This window comes from Cinclus cinclus, chromosome 5 (assembly GCF_963662255.1).
Source record: "Cinclus cinclus chromosome 5, bCinCin1.1, whole genome shotgun sequence".
Taxonomy (NCBI): domain Eukaryota; kingdom Metazoa; phylum Chordata; class Aves; order Passeriformes; family Cinclidae; genus Cinclus; species Cinclus cinclus.
This window is the reverse complement of record NC_085050.1, coordinates 58,960,869-58,983,764: the sequence shown is the minus strand read 5'-3', so window position 1 is coordinate 58,983,764 and position 22,896 is coordinate 58,960,869. Positions and strand designations below refer to the sequence as shown.

Sequence of the window (22,896 nt, the reverse complement as noted above, 5' to 3'; positions counted from 1 at the left end):
CAGCACCATCATACAGAGTACCTCCAGAGCTGAACTTTTAAGGGCTGATACTGATGCCTGGTAGTTCAGCTGAGCTGCTGGCACACACATGAATGCAATAGTGCCATTCATCTGCTTGACTTTACCAGCAGAATCCCATCTGCTGACCATTTTGAACTGAGTGACTTCGGAAAGGACAGTCAGACCAGGAAACTCACACAAAGAGAGAGGGACTACAAAGCACATCTTAAGCTGTGCTCTGCAAAAGCAGCATTTGATGATTTTCTGTATGAAATTTTGGAAATTCTCTTTTTATCCATACTATTATTGCAATTGCAATTTTCACTGTAAGAAAACTGACATAACACCAACATCAGAGCCGCAGCCTGAATCTGCTTCATATCAGAGTCTCCAAGGAGGTAAAGGTTTACCTTAGCTTTAAAGAAAGAGAAGGGTAAACCAAATCTTTGTAAAAGAACCTACAGTTCAAGCATTACTTCTGAAAGCTTTGCTAGCTCACACCACCACACTGACATTCCTTTTCCTCAGTAATTAGTAGTACCTTTGTGCCTCAGCTGGAGGCCAGATCATCCACAGTTCTGAAAAGATGTAGTAAAACATAGATATTAGAATTCACTGAAGTATGCTGAGTTTTCTTCTGATTTATCCTTTACCAAGTGCCACACTAAGACTGGTACTCACACAGGCAAATGGCTTTAGGTAGACTGCATCATGGACACCTGAACTACTCACTTCATTTTGTTTTCAAAATTACTTGTCCCATCCCCATTGCAGAAATCATAAGTGCTCTTGTATTCACACTAACCTTTAGATTAAATCTAAATGATACAGCAAATATAAGTAACTGGCTGAAAAATTGAAGCCTGAAAATGTGAAAACCATTTCAGAGCATGGTTGAAAATCATCTGAGCTGACCCTGGAAGCTTCTAAGGAACTACTCAGTGCTATGTCTAATCATTATTAGAAATTTCCTGCAGTCTCTGAAGTATGGTCCATGAGAAAAATTAGGAGATACTGGAAAAAGGGTCAGCAAACTGCTGGTGAAAAAAATACTGTCTTGCACAAGAACTATATGTTGTTTCCATTGTATTCTACTGTTAATAGAGCTGAAACATTTGGTAAGGCATACTGAGAAGAAAAACTCAGCAACATCCAGTCATCACTAAACTATTTAATCAGAGAGGAAATATTTAGCAATAAACTTGTTTTAAAAGAAAATACAGCAACTGGCAATACTTGGTGAAGACAAGACAGACATGAGCAAGTATAGCTAGACAAATTTCTGAGACCCAGCAGGTGTGTCTGCTACCCACAGGAGTGTTTTAAATTAGGTTAAATGTATGCCTTAGAAGTTGTTTTGCTCAAACATATTCTAATCCTGCATCCTGGGAGTTCAGACTGGACATAAGGAAAAGATTCTGAGAGAGTGGCCCAGTGAGAAATTGAGTGGTCAGTGGAATAGGCTCCCCAGAGAAGTGGTCATGGGCACCAAGCCTGACAGAGTTCAAGAAGTGTCTGGATGATGCTCTTGGTCATGTATTTTAGTTTTAGATAGTCCTGTGAAGAGCAGGGAATTGGACTTGATGATCCTTATGGGACCTTTCCAACCTGAGATATTCCATGGCTATTACAGGCCTGGTCTGGTCCCACCAACTACTGTTTGTCCTTCATCCAAAGCATCCAGACAAAAAGCAGCAGCTTCACTAGTTAGAACAATTTGAGAATAACCTTTTCTCCTCGACCTTGTCTAGATTAGTAGTCTGACTTGTTCAAATCTTACTTTACCATATACACAGAAAATAGCTACTACTTTAGAGTTAATGAGGGCTAGAGATACAGTGTACCACAGCACTGAAGTACAAGCACAACACAAAGTATGTAAAGCACTGGTTCTTTGGATGAGGCAAAACAAGCATTTCAAGCCCAGATTTTCTCTGATGAACCTGCAGCTTCAACAGACTGCACAAGACCAGAGAGTTGTCCAGTGTTACTTGTCCTGTTTAATATCTTTAGTGGTGATTTGGGTGAGAGGATTGAGTCCATCATTAGCAAATTTGCAGATGTCATCAAGCTGGATGGGAGTGCTGAACTACTGGAAGGTACAAAGGCTTTGCAGAGGGATCTGGACAGGCTGGATCAATGGGCTGAGGCCAACATCATGAGATTACACAAGACCGAGTGCCAGGCTGCAGCTGGGTCACAACAACTCCAGGCAGCACCACAGTCTGAGGGATGAGTGGCTGGAAAATGGTCCGGTGGAAAAGGACCCGGGGATGCTGGCTGACACCAGATGAACATGAGCCAGCTGTGCCCAGGTGGCCAAGAAAGCAAATGGCACCCTGGCCTGTTTCAGAAACAGTGTGACCAGCAGGAGCAGGGCAGGGATTGTCCCCCTGCACTGGGCACTGCTGAGGCTGCACCTGGAGTGCTGTGTCCTGCTCTGGGCCTCTCAGTTCAGAAAGGAAAACTGAGGTTCTGGAGCAAGTCCAGAGACAGACAACAAACTGGCCACTTCGCCAGACTCACGAGAGTCTTTTTCACCCTTCCACATTTGCTGGTTTTCTCTATGAATGCTGACTTGCCTGTCCAGTTGTGATTATCCCCTCACAGGACACTGCCCTTATGCCTCTGCCTACAGTGAATGCAAGTGTCTGATAAAGGAGCATAAGTGCACCAAGACAGTCATTTAACTGGAGTGTTTTAGCAGACAAGAGGCTGCACCGAGGCTGCACTCCAGCAGGCTGATTACAAAACCTCCAAGGCAATAGTAACTCAACTCTGATAGCCAGAACATTGCCAGAATTATGGTAGTATTTCATCTCTGAAAGGAGTTGTTCATTATCTTGCCCAATGATCTCATCTCAGGATCCATCACTCACTTGTTCAGTTGTTTTTCTTTTTACTGCAGTATCTGGAGCTTAAATCATGAACTCCTTTTAAAAGGGCCATCTTGACTGAGCCAAACTACAGAGGCATAAGATGCAGAAATTAAATTCAGTCAGAGCTACTTCAGTTTATCAGAGTGGGAAGGTAGCAAAACATACTTTAACTGCACACAACATGATCCCCTTGGCTGGTACTTGTGCTCCCAAATGTGGGACAGCTGACCTAAAACAGGCATCAACTCAAGCAGCCTCTCCTTAAGCCTTTTCTCAGTTAAACTCTTACACAAAATTTACTTTCAGGCATGAAGCACCTGCAGCAGATCAGACATCCAGCTGAGCACAGACAAACACAGCACTCTCCAGGTATAAAAACAGAAAGAGCAGAGTGCAGAAGACAAAGGGTCACAAAGCTGGCAACAGGCCCAAAATTTGCATTTATACTCCTGAAAAACTTCTCCTGCACCTCCTAACAAAGCAGCCCTCAGGTAACTGGAGCATACAGCTCAGGAGCGTTCCCTGGGAATGCCAATATGGGACAATATTCATGACTACTTAATCCAGGGAAACATTTGAACTATAGTTAGACTAGATACTAACCTGCAACCTGAGTTATACTGTGATCCCAGAGTCTTCTCAGTTTCTGAAATAACTTAGAAAGGATACGAAGATCACTACTACATTATTTCTAAGAGGGAGGCAGACTCTGCAAATACACATCACTATCATCAAGTAATGCTGAGTTTTAAACAGTTAAGATGCACACTTGGACTAATCACAAACTAGGTAGAATATTTATTTTCTGTTTTCCAATTACTGGAGTCACTTTACCTTTACACTACAATAATGTATCAAGGTTTTTTCATTAGGCTTTTAATGTAGTCATTTTACCTGTACAAATGAAATATAAGAAATTACCAAAATACCTCAGAGGTTTAAATCCTTTTAGAAATGAACTGGCATTTTGGGTCCTAACTACCATTTTTAGATTTTAAAATTGCACATTACTTTGACACTCAAAAAAAAAAAAAAAAAATTAAAGCCAGATCTGAAATCCGACTTTACCTTTACAGGCTAAATGCCAGCAGTGTTTAACATTGGAAAATTCTGGTGCAGCAGTATAATCTCTACATCAGTGGAATTGAATAGGTTGGCTTATAAAACACATTCAACTACACAGATGTCCTTTACTAAAGAAAATATTTGACACAAAATTTTGCATGCCAGGGAATCCAGCACACAAAATACATTGAAATTTAAGATATATAATATTTGTTGGGTTTTCTTATTGCAGCACACACATAAATAAAGGGACAGGGAAATAATAAGTTACATGCTCATAAAACACTCTCAAACTCTGCATAGTAAATGGAAGAAAATGTGATTACTGTTCCATTTGAAGCAATCAGACATGCTACGAAAAAGTGCAATGGAGAAACTGGTTGGAGAGGAAAATAAATCAGGACATTTCTTCAGAGAACAGTAGTTGCTAAATACCATTATTTGGTGCTGTACATTTCCTATGGAACTCTTAGTGAAGGCAGTAAAGTTTAAAGATACATTTACTTCATAAAAGACTGATGACAATCCTCCTTCCAAGCAGTTCAGCTGACCTTACTGCTCCACAACTTTTTCTTTTGTGGAAAAAGTTAATCTGAGTCCTCTTGCTTGGCACTAGGAGGAAGGGCAGTAAGGCCTGGAAGGAAAGCACAGTAAATATCAGCTGATGAGTTTTCACATGTGCGCATGAAGACAACCAGCAATTCTTCAGACTTCTGTGTAACAAAAGAGTCTAGAGTGCTATTTCCCATTGAATGTATGATTTTATTTTTTTTTTAATTGAGCTGAGTCACAGCTTGTCAAATATGAAAGGCTGACTTGTTAACCTTTGGTTTGTCTGAATCATAACAGGAAAAATAAATAGATGATAAAACTAGTAAGGAATTTGTCTTTTTGGTTTCACAAAGAAACAGTTTCCCACAATAAAACTCATACTCCAATTCTAAGCTTCTGAACAAGACATTCTTCTAAAGCTTTTTATCCATTGATACTATTAAATCAGAAGCTTCTAAGTTAATCTAATTTATTTTAATGTATTTTCTTCATCTGGAAAATTTAATGCTTCAAAATGCTGTTCTTTTAAATTAGAAAAGAACTTTATTATTGCAGCTATGGGGAGGGTTATTGCTGCTTTAACCAGTAAGATAGATTTTCATCCTGACTGCTACCTCAGTGCTTGATGAACAGGAATCTGAAAAATCAAAGCTGATAACATCCATTTCCCAAATTATGAAAGCAGGTATACTTCGTATTTATTTTTTCCATGGATGACACTAAGCCATGCCATACCTAAGGCTCACACAACTTTGCATCAAAGAGAACGGGTTTTAGGTTTGTTTCATTGCTTTTATTCTAAAAGTATTGGTAAATTGATTTTTGGTTGTTTGGTTAGTTTTTAAATTTTTAATTCTTGGTGGCTGCTACATCCAGGGTACATCTTCCAAAACACTTTATTTTATTAATACAATGATATTTTTAAAACTTTCTTTTCGTCTTTGAGTTTTCATTAAATTACAAGCTAAAATGTGTTCAGAACTCTTGTGATGTGATCCTGGCCCAGACAGAGCTTTATAGTGGCTCAGCCCAAGCTTTTGCCTTCTGGGAGCTTTTTAAAATCAATTTTTGTTTTTCACCTGCCTCTTGGAGGCTCCCCCTGCCTGTTCAAGCTCACAGTACCTTTCTTGCTGACAGCCACAGCCCCAAATATCCCAGGCTTGCTTCTGAGGCAGCCTAAGAATGAGTGCAAGTGGAAGAAAAAATTGAAAGCAACCACACCGAGTCAAGTTTGTTACAGCTGAATATGAGCTCTATTATAAAATAAAGAAAAACAAGAACAGATGCAGACACCATGCTGACAAAACAAGCAAGAACCTAGATAAATGGTTCCAGCTTTACCACCGTGGGACATAGGGAGTTTTGATCTTAAGATCAGTGTGCCTAAATCCACTTAGGATCAGTTTAAACCACATCAGTTTAAAACAAATTCCAGCTGGTGCCACTAAATAGACACAAAGTGTGCCTGTTTTCTTCTGTCACATGATTCACACTACTGGAATACCAAACTTAGTTTCCAGTCTCAATTTTCTGCTCCAACCACTGTGCCAGACAGAATATCCACCCCAAAAAAAGCAGCGGCAAGAAAGCATGCAGTGAAAGACCCAACAAGATTATTCTTCACTGATTATATATGAATATTTTAGTTATGGTAATCAGATGTTGATAAACATCTCAACTGCAGGTAGGAGTAAAAGTAGGTGAGTTGTGGAGTTATTTTTTTTTAATATTTAACTTGGTAGCCCAGTGTACTGGGCTGATATACCAGGAAGGAAAATCTATGCTTCCTTTCATCACCTATGTGTTCATACCACTGTCCAGGAGCAGCTCGTCAAATACAGAGCTCAAAGTCAAATTTCAGCCTGTTTATAAAATCCTGAAATCAGACAGCCAACAGCAACAATTAAAACCACAAAAAACCTCCAAACAAAGAACAATCCACAAAACCAAAACAAAAAATAGAAGAGACATGCCCAATACATATAAAAGTAGTTTCAGGTGTTCTCAGTTTCCTGAAGCACCATCTTTTTACTTTCCTCCCTCACAAAATAAGGTGCTTAGCAAGCTACCTGCATTTTTGACCTATCCTGAAACCATCAAGTTATAACATCAACTGTGAAAACAAGATGTGTAAACTGTGAAACTTTTCAGTGTCTTAAAATAGAGCTGCCTGTTGTTTGCAACATCCTGTGTACATACAGGGAACAGGGAGATGAAAAAAAATCTAAATTAAGCAAATAATGTGAAGGCTGTTATGTAGGAGAACACTGCATTAATATCCTGATAATCTGGCCCATTATAGCCCTTTAAGGGGTTTTGATGCACAAGATGAAAGGAAAAGTTGATCAAGAGAGAATAAATTACTTTCAGTGTTACCAGAGAGACTTTTTTCCAATAACTCTACAGAGATCTAACAGTATGGTTAGGGCAAAGAGATTATCGTAAGAAAACTACCAAAGATTTTGCAATATACTGTGCCAAAAATATTACATGACAGTGTTTTAAGGCACTTCTAGACACAGTACTTGAGCTGTTTACTGAATAGTCCACAAGCAGCCTACTCAGATATTTGACTTTATCAACGCAGGCCACCCACATCTGACCCAGTAAAAGTGCACATGTGCAAGAAGAATCCCCCCAAAACAGTGCATCTTTTTTTATATAATCTGACCTTTAACAAACAAAACCTCTCCTTTTCTGTCATATTAATACAGAAAGAAATCCAGTATATAATTTCATGGAAAATACACTGGAAATATTTCTGTATCACTGAGCATGGCATTAAGTCAACACAGGGTTTTTTTTCTGAGAGTTGTCAATGCCTCAACATTTCTTTTAGTTCCAGTTTATGAAAGAATATCAGTACAAAATGTTTACACATCACACATGTACCTAATGGACAAGGTAGACCTGAGACTCCATGAGAAAAAATAAATGGACAAAGAAGTGCTCATTATAGAAGGTTCTGGACAACATATGCTGACAATTATTATCACTGATCTGAAAATGTGTATTTTGCTTATGCTTCCCTTCCAGCAGAGGCAGGGTGAAAAATAATAAACTGGGTTTCATCTTTTTTCTTTTTCCAAAATCTACAATTTATTCATATAAAAACACTTGCGGGCAATCTGTAAGGTTTGAGAACAGGGAGAGCAGAGAGAAATAGAGCCTAAAGCAGAAAAAAAAAGTTTAAAAAATTTAAATGCAGTGAACAACCTCCATCAACCACCAGAGAACCACCACCGTGTTTCAATTTGGTTTAGAAACCACAGCCTGCACTGACTGAACAATTTGGTTTATACTTTCAACTTATTCTTCACGTGGGGATGCAGTTCTCATGTCTCAAGTCAAACACGAGTACCTGGGAGAGAATAAGCCCTTGGCATAAAATGAACATATGATGTTTCCATGTACAGCACTAAAAGGAACTTCCTCTTCTAGAGACAGAAAAAGTGAAAAATACACAGTTCTACTGCAAAAGTATTTGCAGCACCACACTATTCTCATGTTTCTTATCAGACAGCACAGATGTCAACAGAGACACCAGGGAAATGAAGATCTGTGGGATGTAAGGCCTTCCATCAGATACAGAAATGCCTACAGGACCGGGTCATGGGGAAACTGAGCTCTGCTGTGGCCAGCGTTGTGTTTATGTAACACCTACAGAGAAAATCACTTTTGATTACTGTAGAGTAATTGCCAGCCAAGAGGCATTCCCTTCCCTCAAACAACACTTCAGACACATACTGTCAGAAGACAGGAAGCATACCTAAGGATTTAAAAAAAAAAAAAAAAAAAAAAACACATTGCAAATAAGATTATATTCAACATTAAAGGATGAGCAGCATGAATAGCCTTTTGTGAATTAGATGGCATACTGCAGCTGTGCCTCAAAGCAAACTGGGCAGCAGAAGGTACTGTGTAATGTGCAACTAATAAAAGGTAAACACAGCACACAAGTGCTGAAAGATGGCCTCGCCTATTTTATGCAGTGACTTTTAGCTTCCATATACACCTAGACACCTTGATTTGCTCATCTCTAGATTTTTTAATGACGTAATAATCTCAAGCCATCTGAAAGTGCAACAGGGGGGGGGACATCCATGAACAACTTCTTAAGCACAGCAAGCATCCATAGTGACTCACCACACTCATCCATTTTTCTTCACCTGAATAAAAACATGCCGCTAAATTTTTTCAAGGAAAATTCAAGTTTCAAAAGTGCTAATTATAAAATCTTAAGAGGCCATGAAAAATGCTGTCACTAGTCACTTTTGTATTTCACTTGAATTACTGATCTGTCTCCATGACTTCATACTGTATCTTTTCAACAATTAATCCTACATCTGAATTGTAGAGGAACAAGACAGGTCTAATAGGATATTAAGTAGCAATGGCACTTTGTTTCCCATATCAATTATACTTTCTCCTGCCTATTAATATTTTATGATACCAAGTCTGTTTACCAAATAGCTACAAAGTTCAGATGAAATGTAAAGGAAATTATGTTACAGTGTACATTTTATTAGCAGACAGTGTGCAGCTGTGGAGCAAGCCTTTTGTAGGAAGAGTGGCAATCTGTATCCTCACTTATCTAGTTGGACAGCACAGTGGTGACTGATGAAAAGTTTTTTCCTTGCATCCTACAGGTTGTTTCCAGGGCAGTTAATGTCTGGCTATACTGTAATGTTAGCTCCCAATAAACATCGCATTATTTTGACATCTCACTTCCGCTCAACAATCCCCTTTCAAAAACAATCACCCAACCCCAACAAAACTTATTCCGGTTTTCTGGTTTTTTTGGTTTTGCATGTCTTAGACTATGTAATTCATTCAGATGGTGGCCAAGGGATTTAGTATTGAGGTCAAACAAGTTACAGAAGAAAAGAATCTTATGCTGAGAAAAACTGTTTCTTGATGTGTACTTAACTTTTAATGCAGCATGCACATGAAAGCCAGGAGAGAGTTAAACCTGCCCCAGACCTTGCCAGCTGCTCTGTGCACTTCCGAAATAACCTTGGGAAGGAGCTAGCAACAATCTGTGTCCTAGCTCCCAGAATGCCAGTCATTCACACATTACAGCAACACATGCTCAATTACAGCACTGCAGCTTTCTGTACTGGCACACTTTCATTTGTTCCCAGCCATCATCCCCCACTGACCTCCTACAAACCTCAGATCAAAAACAAAGCAGGGAAAACTGCATTCAGAATCCCAGACAAAATGCAGCTTTCCCTCAGTATGATGTTACCTGCCAAACCAAAAACAAAAACACACCAGATATCAGTTACAGTCACAGTATCACAAGCTGACAGTGTCATTAAGACAGTACTCACTTCAACAAAATTAGCATATAACAATTGAACTTGGCAGAACTCTTTCCATCCCAAGAAACCACCATCAAATTTTCCCAGTTACTTAATCATCACAAAACAAGATGGAATTGGCCCATACAAAACCAAGAAGCATATTTTGTTTGTTCAAATAGGTCACAAGGTTTCCTCAGATATTGTTGAAAAAGATGGCCCTTAACTTCAACTTCACCCCCAAGAATCTTGGAAAATACAGTGCTATTTATCAATACCCCAGAGAGCTGGGTGAAGTTTGTATTTCTGCAGACCTTCTGTGTCTTGACTGATACTGAAATATTTTTTTTCTGCTTTATGAAGAGATTTCAAAGTAAAATCTTCCCAAGCACACAGAACAGTCTCCACAGCAGCTCCTTTTCACGTAAGTGCCAAAAAGATGATACTCATGGGAAAATATTCTTTTTACGCTCAACTAGGAATGTTCAAACAAGTTCGTTCCTATAACTGTATGAAAATTATGACTCAGAGCAAGCATGAGAATGAACGCAAACAAACCCTGTCTGTGAACTGACACTTAATGTCCAGCTGGTACAGAGAACTCAGATACTAGTTAATTAAGGAGCACCAACACTTGAAATTTTTTTCCAAACCATTTATAAAACAGTTAACCCAGAGCTGGTTGTATAACCTGAAAGACCCTAGGTTTAAATCCCCTTCCCTTCTATAACCTGCTCTTACCTATACTAAAAAGGTATGTGTATCTGAAAGGCACTATGCATCATTTCATACTTTTTGTTTCAGAATTTGTACCACTTGCAAGCAAAAGGATCTGGAACTCAAGCCAAAAACAAAGCCCCTGAACTGGTATACATCAGTTTTCAATACACAACATACAGTGGTCAAACAATTTTACATTAGCACAGTCAAAAAAAAAGCTCTGAGCTTTAGAGGGCTCCCACGACATTTGATGTGGAAATCTTCAGAGGGAAGATGAAGGGTCAGAGAATGACCAGCAAATAGTGGATTGCAGCCACCTCCAGTCCTCCAGCTCTTCACCTGATGAGCTCACCAGCCAAAAGTCCTATAAACCATCTCCCCACTAGGTCTGCAGAGGTAGCCTCTGATTTGTGGATAATATTTTTATGGGCCCCCTGGCTCTGACCAGACAGAGGTCATCTCTATGGTCACTGTGTCATGCAGCTATTCCAGAAAGCTGGAACTGAAAACATTGCATCTGGTCAGAGAAGTGTCAGGAGGCTGAGCTATTTCATTCATGGGCCTGACAAGTTCACGTGATGATATTTTGTGGCCTTTTTGTCTCCTCTGTTTTTTTCTTCTGCTCTCTCCTGGCAGGTATTATTAATAACCTTTTTGTGGATTTCACTTGGTCTGGCCTCTGTTTAGGAGGGAGACTACAGTAAATCCCCTTGAAGGACCAAGGAAAAGCCTGGGTGCTATTCCAACACCAGCTCTGCCTGCTTTAAGAAGAGAACCTTCAGAGTGCCACATGGGTTAGAGCATTTAAGAGGGTGTGTGGGAACATTTGCAGTTCTCCTTTGGAGGGTGTTTCTTATTGGCCAGTCACCATATTAAAGGAAATAATCCATGCAATCCCCATTTAGGACAGGACATATGTACACACAAACAAATCAGGGGTTTTTTTGGTCCCATCACCAGGGTGTCAAGTGGCAGCACAACCAGCACAAAATGTTCTGCCCCATAAAAATCTCAGATCTTAATGAAACTATAACAATTGCCAGGGAGCCAGCTTTCCTATGTTCTGGAAAAGCAAACACAGATTTGAAGTGCCAGGGGTCTCATATTCCACCAAAAACAAGCAGCTTCAAGGATTAAGGTCAGCAGAAGACAGATGTGCTGCCTTTTCCCATCAGCCACCCGTATCCTGCGACAAGTCTGCTTAGGACCACGGTGACAACTAACTGGAAGTCAGCTTACGCAGTCTATGAATCTCTTGCACAGCAGAGGTTTGGAAACATTCATCCTTCCCTCAACAGCTGCCTTCAGAAGGTCTTCAAGGAATAATTTGGAATACAGAGGCAAGTGGACAATGAAACCCTCAGATCATGGCTATAAATATTTCCTTTTCCCACTGCAATTTTAGCTGAGGTCCAGTCATGCCACCCTTACATATACTATTGAATCCACTCACATTAACTACTCAGAAAACGTGTTATCAAGGAATTAAATTTCCAAAAGCTCATTTAGCTTCTAATTCCACTGGGTTTCAGTAAGATGCCCAGCTGTGATACATCTCAGAGCCCGTATTGCTAATGGACAGAATCAAATGTCTCCCCGGTCTCTGCTGGGAAAGTTTCTGCACCTAGTGCTTTTTCAATCTAGAAATGAAACAACACACACTTTCAAGACAAGATTAGCATAGGAGGTAATATAAAAGCTGATGTTCATTGGAGGCCTCCAGAGGCAGTTACCGATAAATGTCCACAGAAGTCCACCCCCTACAGGGGTGAGAGGAAATCGAATGTCTCTATGAACAACTTGATGGTGAAGGTCTGGGTGTTAATGCCTTTGAAATGGGTCTTAACATGTCTACCAACTTTGGGCAGCAGGTTGGTTGCAGAGCCCAGACAGCTTGGCTCCTAGAACAGTCAAGGGTGTGCACAAGCCTGAACTTCAGGGTAATATAACAGGTTCAAGGGGAGAATATGTGGTAGGTGGTTCAGGAAGGCTGAATCTTCCTAGTGTCACCGAAACTGCGGGAAAAACAAAAGCCCTCCAATAATATTTTCAATGTTAGAGAATCAAGGCATTACTTTTTCCGGCCAGGATGTGCAAAAAATCATTTCATCCACACATAGCCCAGGTGTGCAGAGAAAATAATTCCATGACACGTGAATTCTACCTGATTTTTCACAAACTTCATACAGTCAAAACCCAGTGAGATATATTGGTTCCAAGTTACTTTTTAGTGTTCGGTTTCCTGTTGGTTACAGATCTCTTCATCTCGGATGCTAATTAGGTCATCATTCTTATCTCTCCTTTCCCAGACCAGGTGTCTCCAGCTGTAGCAGGTTTATTGTTCGGAGTTGATGGTTCATTAATGGCCCTTGATGGGCGTTATCTTTTGTGTATCTTCTTTGCTACTCCCAGTCTGTTGAGCTTGTTAAGATCATCAGGACTTCACCTGGTGGAACAATGCCCTGGAAAGAAACAGAAATTCCCTTCCCCTGGGTCAAAGGCTTGATGCTATCAAAGGTCTTTTCCACTGTAATAAATTCTGTGAACATTTCAAATGTCCTATCTCCAACACTAGTTGCCAATGCAGTAGCCAATGGGGAAAGGAAGAGACCAACATGCAGCCAGGAAGATAAAACCAGGCTGCACCCTCCAAAACCTCAAACCTCGCAGAAAACTCTACAGTGCCCCAGTAGACTCTCTCTCCCAGTATTTGAATTAAGGATGCAGGACTCCTCTGTTGCTTTTTGGGGATTTTCCTGGCAGGCAGAAGTGGCATCAGCACGGCTCTGATGGAAACAGCAGGAGTAGGAGGGCTCCCGGTGCTCCCAGCTCAGCCTTGTCGCTGGCAGAGGAGCTGCTGGAGGACCTGGAGGAGGTGGCAGGGGAGGAGGATGAGGCCGAAGGCTCTAAGGAAGGGGAGGAGCTCCTGACTGAGGATGTGAGGGAGGAACTGGAGCTGCCTGAGGCCACGGAGTCCATGCAGAGCATCACCAAGCTCTGGGGGTCCCAGGCAATTGCTGAGATCATGCAGAAAATTGAGGAATACATTGGACAGAAAATTGAGGAATTCATCATGCAACAGCCCAGGGTGGCCGAAGTTTTGAGGCCAATGGAGGCAGCCCCTTAGTCCAGCTGATCATGAACACCAACAACTTCATGGCAGAGATTGAGAACGAGCTCAACATCACCCACAAGTTCATATATTCCACAAATATTCCAAACGGTTCCCAGAACTAGAGTCACTGGTGCCCAACACCCTGGGTTACATAAGAACCATCAAGGAATTGGGTAATTCCCTGGATAAATGTAAGAACAATGAGAACATGCAGCAGCTCTTGACCAATGTCACCATCATGGTGGTCAGCATGGCAGCACCTGTTGGAGGAGAAGCTGGGCAGGATGGAGGACACGTGTGACATGGCACTGGTGCTGAGCAGGGCCAAGCTCTGCGTCCACAAGTACGGTGAGTCCCTCATGTCCTTCATCACTCATCACCCCCAGCCTCTCCCTCATCCTCAGGGCCTCCACAGCTGCCAAGATCATGGGGGTGGCATGGGGACTGAGCCCCTGTCCAAGCTGCTGGCCTGCAACCTCCGTCCGGATCCTTCCAACATCTCCTGATGTCCCTGCTGCCAGATTCGAGGAGAAAAGTGGTGCAGCTCGTGGTGGCCAAGGACAGCTTCCATGAGAGCCTGGCCAGGAAGGTGGGCTAGGAGCTGAAGGAGAAGGAGCACAAGTTTGACAAGGGCAGGAGCAGCCCCAGTGAAGCCGCTGCCAGCGCTGCTGGACAGGCTGAGGGAGAAAAGGGGGGCTGGCAGTACTGGAAGATGAAGAAACGCTTGGGATGATGGACATCTGTGAACAAGCCACCAGGACAAGCTTTGGGGAGATCGAGGAGGATTCCTACCAGGAGGACTTCGGATTCAGCCTGGGCCACCTGGGCAAGGCTGGCAGTGGCCACGTGCGCCAGACCCAAGTCACTGAGGCCACCAAGGTTGGGATCAGCAAAACCCTGCAGAGGACCCTGCAGAAGCAGAGTGTCATCTATGGGGGCAAATCCACAATCCAGGACCACAGCTCGGGCACAGCCTCAAGTGTGGCCTTCTCCCCTCTGCAGGGGTTGGAGATGGTCAGACTGCAGGCAGCCAAGAAGAAAGTGGCTGAGGCCACCCAGAAATATTTCGCCAGCATGGCCAAGCTTCTTAAGAGTCAAGGGGTACAAAAATAGGGTCTCCATTCCACTGACCCCAGTGGGATTCCTAAATCCCACCTTGTTACTACTCCCAAATTCCCAAGGATTCCACCCCCCCAGTGTCACTTGGCTGAACTCTTTATAAACTTAGCAATTTGTGGTTGGAGCATCTTGGAGAAGTTTTGGGAGGATTGAGGGGAGGTCAGGGGGTCCTGGAAGGATTTTGGATGGTCCTGGATGGATTTTCAGAGTCCAGGGGGAAAAAATTACATGTGTGTATAGATGTGTATATGTGTATATATGTATACATGTGTGTGTGTATAGACATATATATATAGACATACATTAACATATACAGACATAAATAGACATATACATAGACATATATATATGTGTGTGTACATAGACTACAGAGTTACAAATATGTGTCAAGAACATAGAGAATATATTAAAAAAAAAAAGGCAAAAATCAGTAGGCATCAGACCCAGAGTACTTTGACACTTAAGAAGTTACCATGGTAACACCTGCACTGCAGCCCAGAATGAAGCAGGCCTTGCTACTAGTCCTCTGCTAGAACTACTGGAGCCTGATTTTTTATTTCTTACAGTACCGTCAGGGCTAAAATATCAGGCCAAAAGCAGAAAACACAACCCTGGCCACTGAGTAGCACATTTAATGAGCAAATAACTGTATGCGGAACTGTTGATTTTCCTGAGCATGCCATTGACTGAATCTTATGCAAGAAACTTAAAACAACAGAAACTGATTAGGAGCTGGGCTTGGATTGAAGTTATGTTTGTGGATTTTACAGCCTCAAAATCAATCTGGAGCTACAGATGCCAAACTCTTAAAGTAGTATAGCTTCTCAAAATGAGAAATATGTTCCTGGGAGAGTATATCAATGTAAGCAGGTCTCATTTATCAAGTGTTTGGTTTCTTAAAATATCTCAAAAATATATATGTAGTCTCCTTGTAATCCTAGGAGCCCTCTCCATCCCCTTGAAATCCATCACCCATGGCACCATGAATTCTGGAGCACCTGCACATGTTTAGTTTGTAAACAGAAGCCCTATTTATTTTCTGTCACTCAAAGCAAGCAGCTGCTCACACATTCTGCACCAGTGAACCCTGGCTCACTGTTTCCTTAACTCTTCTACTCTAATCCCAGAAGAGGGCAGATGTGCAAGATACTAACCTTATCTTCTGAAGGGAGGTGTGGAAATACAAACATGTTCCACAACATCAGCTTTTGAAGAATTACTTGACAGAAGGAGCAAAGTCCTGTCTGCTTTGTTGTGTCACTTCAGGCAGGCTCTGGTTATTTTGCACACAGAAAGTTCAAAGACACCTCCTGTGACATCTTCACCTGAGCCTGACACAAGCTGCTAAACAAACCTTCATAACATGCAAAGGCTTCTCGATCATTACTGACCTAAAAGGTTATGAGCAATATCAGGTCTAAAAAAGCCTGCAAAATTTTCTTTCCACCTCAGTGTTATTCCATGTTCTACCCAATGATGCAACATAATGGTAAATAACTCTGTAATCATGGATTAAGAAAAACAAAGAGGCATTTATCAATTTTATCAGTGTTTCTTTCTTGATAATCAGCTCAAAAGACCCCTTATCTTCTGACTCTGTATCAAAATCAATAAGTAATTGAGAAAGCTAAAAGGATAATTCATTTCAGCCAATGCCATAAACTTCTGTATCCATCACAAAATTCAAATATCACTAAAGCAAAAGATCAATAAAATAGAAAACACGCTACAGAGGCACACACCTTTGTAGCCCATAAAGTACAGCTGTCACTGTTACATTTAGTGAAAGAAGTATCATGGTTCTGCTTACTGGGGGATTTTGTAATTCTAAATTTCATTTGAGCCTTTCTTCCTGCTCCTTCCACTGCCAGTCCTTGTGGGTTTTGTTATGCAGGCCCCAGGAATACATGGACCAGGTGCAACAGCTGGGATCCAGTTTCACTTTCTGTCTGATCTTATAGAACTACAAACACTTAATGTAGGCTTTCGGAAATTAATCCAGATGACATTCTTTGAAACAAAGCATGATGCTTTCTGCAGCTGGCTTTTGTGGGCAACTCCTGCAGAGGTCCAGGCCTTCATCAGCTGCATGTTTCATCCTAACATCTGTGGCACTGGAAACACCAGACCAGATACCTTGAAGACTATTAGTAACAGAATGAGGTAGCTATAACAAACAAAACAGCAGTAAATACGCTCAGCTGGTTCCAGTTTTCTCATCTTACCCCTGCCTAACTTGCATTTTCTTCCACCTCTCTCATGCCGTAAAGTCAGCTTCCTTGCGTGCGCACTTTCTGTTTATAATTTGAAGTCAATGCAGAAGTTATTCACCATTAGAAGTTAATTTTTTTTCTGAAGATATTTACTCTTGTTTGTTTCAAAATAAAATGCTATGTGTTCTGAGTTTCTCTTAAAGATGTTTACAAATCATAGCACAAAGTTTTTCTTTGGAATTCATGATAACTTGGCTGTATACACATACCTCTCCCACTGTTTATAGCAAGGTTTGTGACAACCTTCTGCTGCTTTCCTAAGAACAGTAAAACTCATCTATTTCCCAAAAAAATGCTGTCTACTGACTTCTAAAAATTAAGTAGCTGAAGAGTGCTTTTGACATCATATTTTGTCTCACAGCTGGCTACTAAAAAATGCTCCCAAACACTCAGCTTTAACATAGCAATTCAATACCAAAGGCAACAAGCTTTAAAATAACGGATTGTGAAGGGAGGAAATCTGGAGAAGGGCACTGGACCTGGAGTAGGGTCTAAAGGGCAAATCCTGTAAAGAGAAGCTCAGGGGGCTGGGGGGGTTTAGCCTGGAGAAGAGGAGGCTCGGGGGACACCTTATCACTCTACAACTGCCTGAAAGGAGGTGTAGAAAGGTGGGGTCAGTCTCTTCTCCAAGGCAACCAGGACAGGATGAGAGGAAATGGTCTGAAGCTGGGCCAAAGGAGGTTCAGGTTGGAGTCAGGAAGAATTTTTTCTCTGAAAGGGTGATTGGGCATTGGAATGGGCTGCCCAGGGAAGTGGTGCAGTCACCATCCCTGGAGGTGTTTGAGAAACAACTGAATATGGCACTCAGTGCTGTAGTTTAGTCAGGGGGGAGTGGGGTGGTGGTTTTTGATCAAAGGTTGTGCTTGATCCTGGAGGTCTTTTCTTTCCTATGAAGTCACAAAATGAACTAAGAGAAACAATTGTGTGCCAGTGCTGCCAGAACAGCTTTACCTGAACCCTGCCATAGTCATATACTGTTTATATTAACTACAATTAACATTATAAATTAAAAGTTTTCTGCCAAAACAGAGCTCATAGCAAGAGGCATTGATGTAGAAATGGACAGCCCTGCATTGTGCTCTGTAAAGGTAAGTGCTTTCTTTTGCCAAGCTAAGAATCAAACCCAACCCTCAACATTAACATTCTTACAAATAGCTTGGTCCATTAATAGAAAGCATATTAAATTAACTATTTGCACTTGTTTATTGCATTATTTTACCAAGTCTGTTAAAAATACAAACCTTAACCTCCACCCCATCTCACTTGGAGAAGCATTACAGATGTGAAAGCATCACCTTGTTCTTCTCAGTTTTTGTTGTTTTTTTTTTTTTTTTTAAACAAACCACAGAGACCCCTGACTTGCACTCTGTATCACAGACAGTATTAGTCTTTCATGCAGCAGGCACATGATTGCAAACTCTTAAAAGCATTCATTTCTCTGCCTGTACTGTTCACAAGCCCTAGCAGAGCAGAAGGAAAACTGTCTATAGGATAGGGGAACATCACAGTTGTACTCATCCAGTAATACTGGCACATAGCAGAAGACAGAATGGCTTCTATTTTGAGATTAATGGAATTCCAATGTACTTTAAATTCAACCCCACAGTGAACTTGTATATACTTGATGCTTCTGTAAGCTAAACTAATACTCCTCAACTCATCCTATTCAGGACAAAAATCAGTGTTGCAACACAATCTCCCGCTAGCACTCAAAAAGAAACATTTTAAAGTATCGCTAATGCCTACACACGTCGCAAGTGAAGCCAAAGACCCATCCCTAATTTTAAACTCGAGTTAAAGCCTGGTGATAGATCAGGTTAAACAAGCTTTAAATCAGTACTAAGGGAATTTTAAATCCATGAGGGCAATTTTCAGGTAAAATGCATCAACTCCACAGCAAGCTTTGTTGGTATGGTTTCAGATGAGGTTGCCATTTCAAAGTCATACATTTAAAAACCACTTTTATCAAACCAAGTGTTGCACCTGCTTTTATGCACATATTTTAACAGGACTGTCAGTGTAACAAGATACTGAAAACACACCAGTTTAAAACTGGAGACCTGTTAAATGTGTCATGAATCAGGCTGTGGCAAATCACAACACTGCTTAATAGGCTTTTTCACGCAGGTACAGAATCTTAACAAATCAGCCTATTTCTACAGGTAATACTACAAAGTCTAGAATTTCTCAACACATTTTATGGCCCATTACAGGAAATTAATTACTGGGAGTTTCTGAAAGAGGACAGCATTTCTGCGTCCTTTTTTTTTTCCTTGCACAGCTGAGCAAAAACTTTCCTTTAACTGTAGCAAAATAATGAGGTTTCAACCTCACATAGCTGCTTACAGGGGGAATGACTAAAGCCTGCTCAAAACAGTAGAGGACTGAGCTGGAAGAGACCTCAGGAGATAATCTGGTCCAATGCCCCTATTTAACACAGGCCATCTGCAACAGACTGCACCCAGGTTCATATGGGGTTTGAACAGCCCAAGAATGGAGATTTCAGTGTCTCTCTGAGAAACCTCTGATCCTTCTTGGCCCCTCTCACAGGAGAAAGATTTCTTATCTATTGCCTTTTGCCCTTCCACTGGTGTGAGGCAGAGCAATTTAGCTCAGTCACTTTTAGTGCCTGTAAATGATGACATTTTCTATTACTCAGAAGACATCCCGTAAAACCTAAGTTGAATTACCTAGATAAAAACCAGTTACTCTTAAATTTGAAGTCAAGCTTGTAGATTAAAAACCCATTGGAATAAAAGAGATGATTCAACCTCTGAAAGTCTCAGCTCCCATACAATCTTTGCACAGGCAAGTAAGAAACACTTCTAGCCTCTTTTCAAGACCTGCACAATTGACTCAGTTGATAGAAAAGGATGTACAATTGCTAGAAATGGGCACAGACTGAGCAGCAGGTATGGAAACAGCCTTAAGCTCCAAAATTCTGATTTAGCCTTGAAACAAACATGAGCTTAGTGAATTCACAGGGGAGGGTAGTCTGCCCCACAGGCTATCCAGGCAACACAGAAATGGGTTGCTTCTTTTCAAACTTTCTTGTACTATAAACTTGAATAGTCTTTATTTAGACACACTAATAAAACTAACCACTACTCTGATCTGGAAACAGGATAAACTTGAGATGGCTGTGTTCAATTAGCATCTTCCCTACTTCACTGCCAAATCCAAATTCTTCTCTCAAAAAAGAGAGTAAAACCATTTTTTAAAAAAAAAACTACTGAAATTGGCATATTCCAACTGCTTAAGCTGTGCTCATATTCAGCAAGTACAATTATTTTACTATACCACTAAAAAAATTAAAAGAGAAGATAAGGGACTTAATTGCACTTTGAGTGTTTAAAATTAGACTCAAGCTCAAGAAAACATTGACTAATACTCATTTCTGGTCTGGCAAAGGCAAGGAGATGATAGGATGAAAGGATTAGATATAAACTCCATTAAAGCACCTAATTATATCAGTGTTTTCCTGCAGATGTTATGACTGTGTAGGACAGGTAGCTATCTAAATAAGCTTCAGCTTGATGTTCTCGGCAACTTCTAACAAACTTCCTTCCCCCTTCCCTGCTGAGTGGAGTAGTTTCTGCTTCCCTATAAGATGATGAGCAATCCCTACTGGACAGAACACTTCACAATTTCAAAGAAAACATTATTCCCTTGACTGTACCCTTTAATATTTCTCATATTTCCTTGATTTGGTACCGGTAATACCAAAATTGGATATTTATTTCAACAATTTTAGGATTTTAACAGTACATTTGATTGAATACCGAACAAATACAGCCTACAGGACCCTACCTGCATTAAAAGTTCTGCCTTTTACCCTGAATCTGACTCAGAAAGAATGGACATTTCCGTAAATCTCAGAGCAGCAGCCAGCCAGCAAGGACTCAGAAAACAAGTCAATGGAGGCCAGTTATGTAACTAAGTAAGTCAGAAGGATGAATTTAACTCAGTACTTGTGAAATTCATTACTGGAGATTCTGCCTATGCCTCAGTACAGCTTGAAGATAAGAAGTCTGGCTACTTTTTAGCTAACAGGTTTATTTCCTTCTTCCCTACCCTGTCCCTCCACTTTAAAGCAAGGCAGACCAGCCTTCATTTGTGAACAACTGGGTGGAACCACTGAACTGAGGTCATGTGCCCATCGGGATTTTAAGTGACTTCCATTCAGCCCAGTGCCCTTGGTCCTCACTCTTAGATTGTTCACATATGACTTTCTGGAGTTAACAAAGCCATCAAAAGTATCAGTGCAAAGGAAAAGTCAGGGACAAAAAAATTAAACTGGACAGAAGCATAAAGTCCATTCCAAGAATGATTACAGGAGATGCTGGTGTCTGCTATTTGCTGAGCAGCCAAGTATCAGACTTCAGTGCCCCTGAAATGCAGGATATTAAATCCAGATTGAGTCTCATAGTTTGGAGCCTCAGCCCACCATCAAAACAGCACACTAGTGAGCAAGGTGAAAATAATCATATGCACTTGACTGAAATGCAATTTACCCTTATTTCTGCTAAAAATGTTCAGATATTATTTTAAAATTGATAGAAAACTACCTTCCTTAGGCCAGACTAATTTAAATAGTAAAAAAAAAAAAAATTCAAGAGCCACTAATTCATGCCATTTATGCTCATAACCCTTACAAGCACACACCATTAAAATGACAAGCTCTTTCAGACTAAGTCAGAATCTGAACACTTCAGAGGATGCCTGCAATTCACCTGCCAGTTTCCTGCACCCCAAAGCAGACAACTGAAGCAATTACCACATTGCTGATAATCTTGCAAGACTATTTTTTTTCCTCCTGTTTTCCAGATACATCAGGAAAAACATGTTTCACCTTCAGGTGCATAAAAATATTTTAAATTGTTAATTTCCTAAAGGTTTTCGCTGCAGAACTGACTTCATCAGCTTACTATCCAGGGCTCTGGTGTTCTGGTTTAGCAGAAGGCTCAGTTTTCTGGCTCCAACTCACTGCACAGAATGAGCTACAGGTCATCTGAAGTAGTCTCTCATTTTGCCCCAAGCTCTGTTCTCTGCTGTGAGAAATATCGAATGTCACATAGACAAAACCTCAGGGATCCGGGGCTGCCTGGCTCAGGTTCCTCCAACAAGTCTTCCTGGGCTGTGAAGTTGAAGGGCTCCCTTCCCATTTTTTGCTGGGGAGACTGCTTTCCCTCCAAAATTCCTTCTGTAATCTCCCAGACCTGATCTCCCCAAGCAGAAAGGGGAGCCCATGGAGAGGCAGTTTTTCCATCTCCATCCTGTTTCTGCCTGGAGTCACTTTGATTGCTGCTTGGGTTGCTGTATTGTACACCCTAAATGCCTCCTCTTCTGCTGCCTGAAGTACTGGAAGACAAAAATACCATGATCCCCATTCTTCACATTCACTTCCAATCCCAAAACATTTGCTACAGCTTGCTGTCCAGACACCATCCCCAAGGCAGTTCCCAGCCCTTCTCTTTTTTTCTGGTCCTTGTTCTACGGTCTTAAATTTCCATGTTATTTCTCCCCAGAAGTCTCCCCTTTGATCTACTTTTGATCCAGCAGGGAAAAAAAAATGTGGGAAAACAAGATGCACTGAAAAGCTGCATTTATCACAGAAACATTCCATGAAAGTCTACTAATTTAAAACATGGAGAGACATCTCATCTAGAGCCATCACAAGACAGGTTTGTGGCAGTAACACACACACACACACACACACAGTTTCTAGTGAACTTTTATAAATACAGTTACTCCACCCTCCCTCCTTTTTAGAGGAGAAATTCAAAGGGATTGCCAGCACATGCTCACTCCAACCTTGTTCAGAGCAAAAGACAAAAGTCTTTTGTTCAGGTTCAGAAGGCTTTTAT

The 22,896-nt window shown here is 41.0% G+C and overlaps 1 pseudogene; it reads left to right on the top strand.

Moving 5' to 3' along the window:
• The window catches only part of LOC134044432 (U4/U6 small nuclear ribonucleoprotein Prp31-like), a 38,933-nt pseudogene extending 17,592 nt beyond the window's left edge, over nucleotides 1-21,341 (top strand).
• Nucleotides 21,342-22,896: the final 1,555 nt, after the last annotated feature.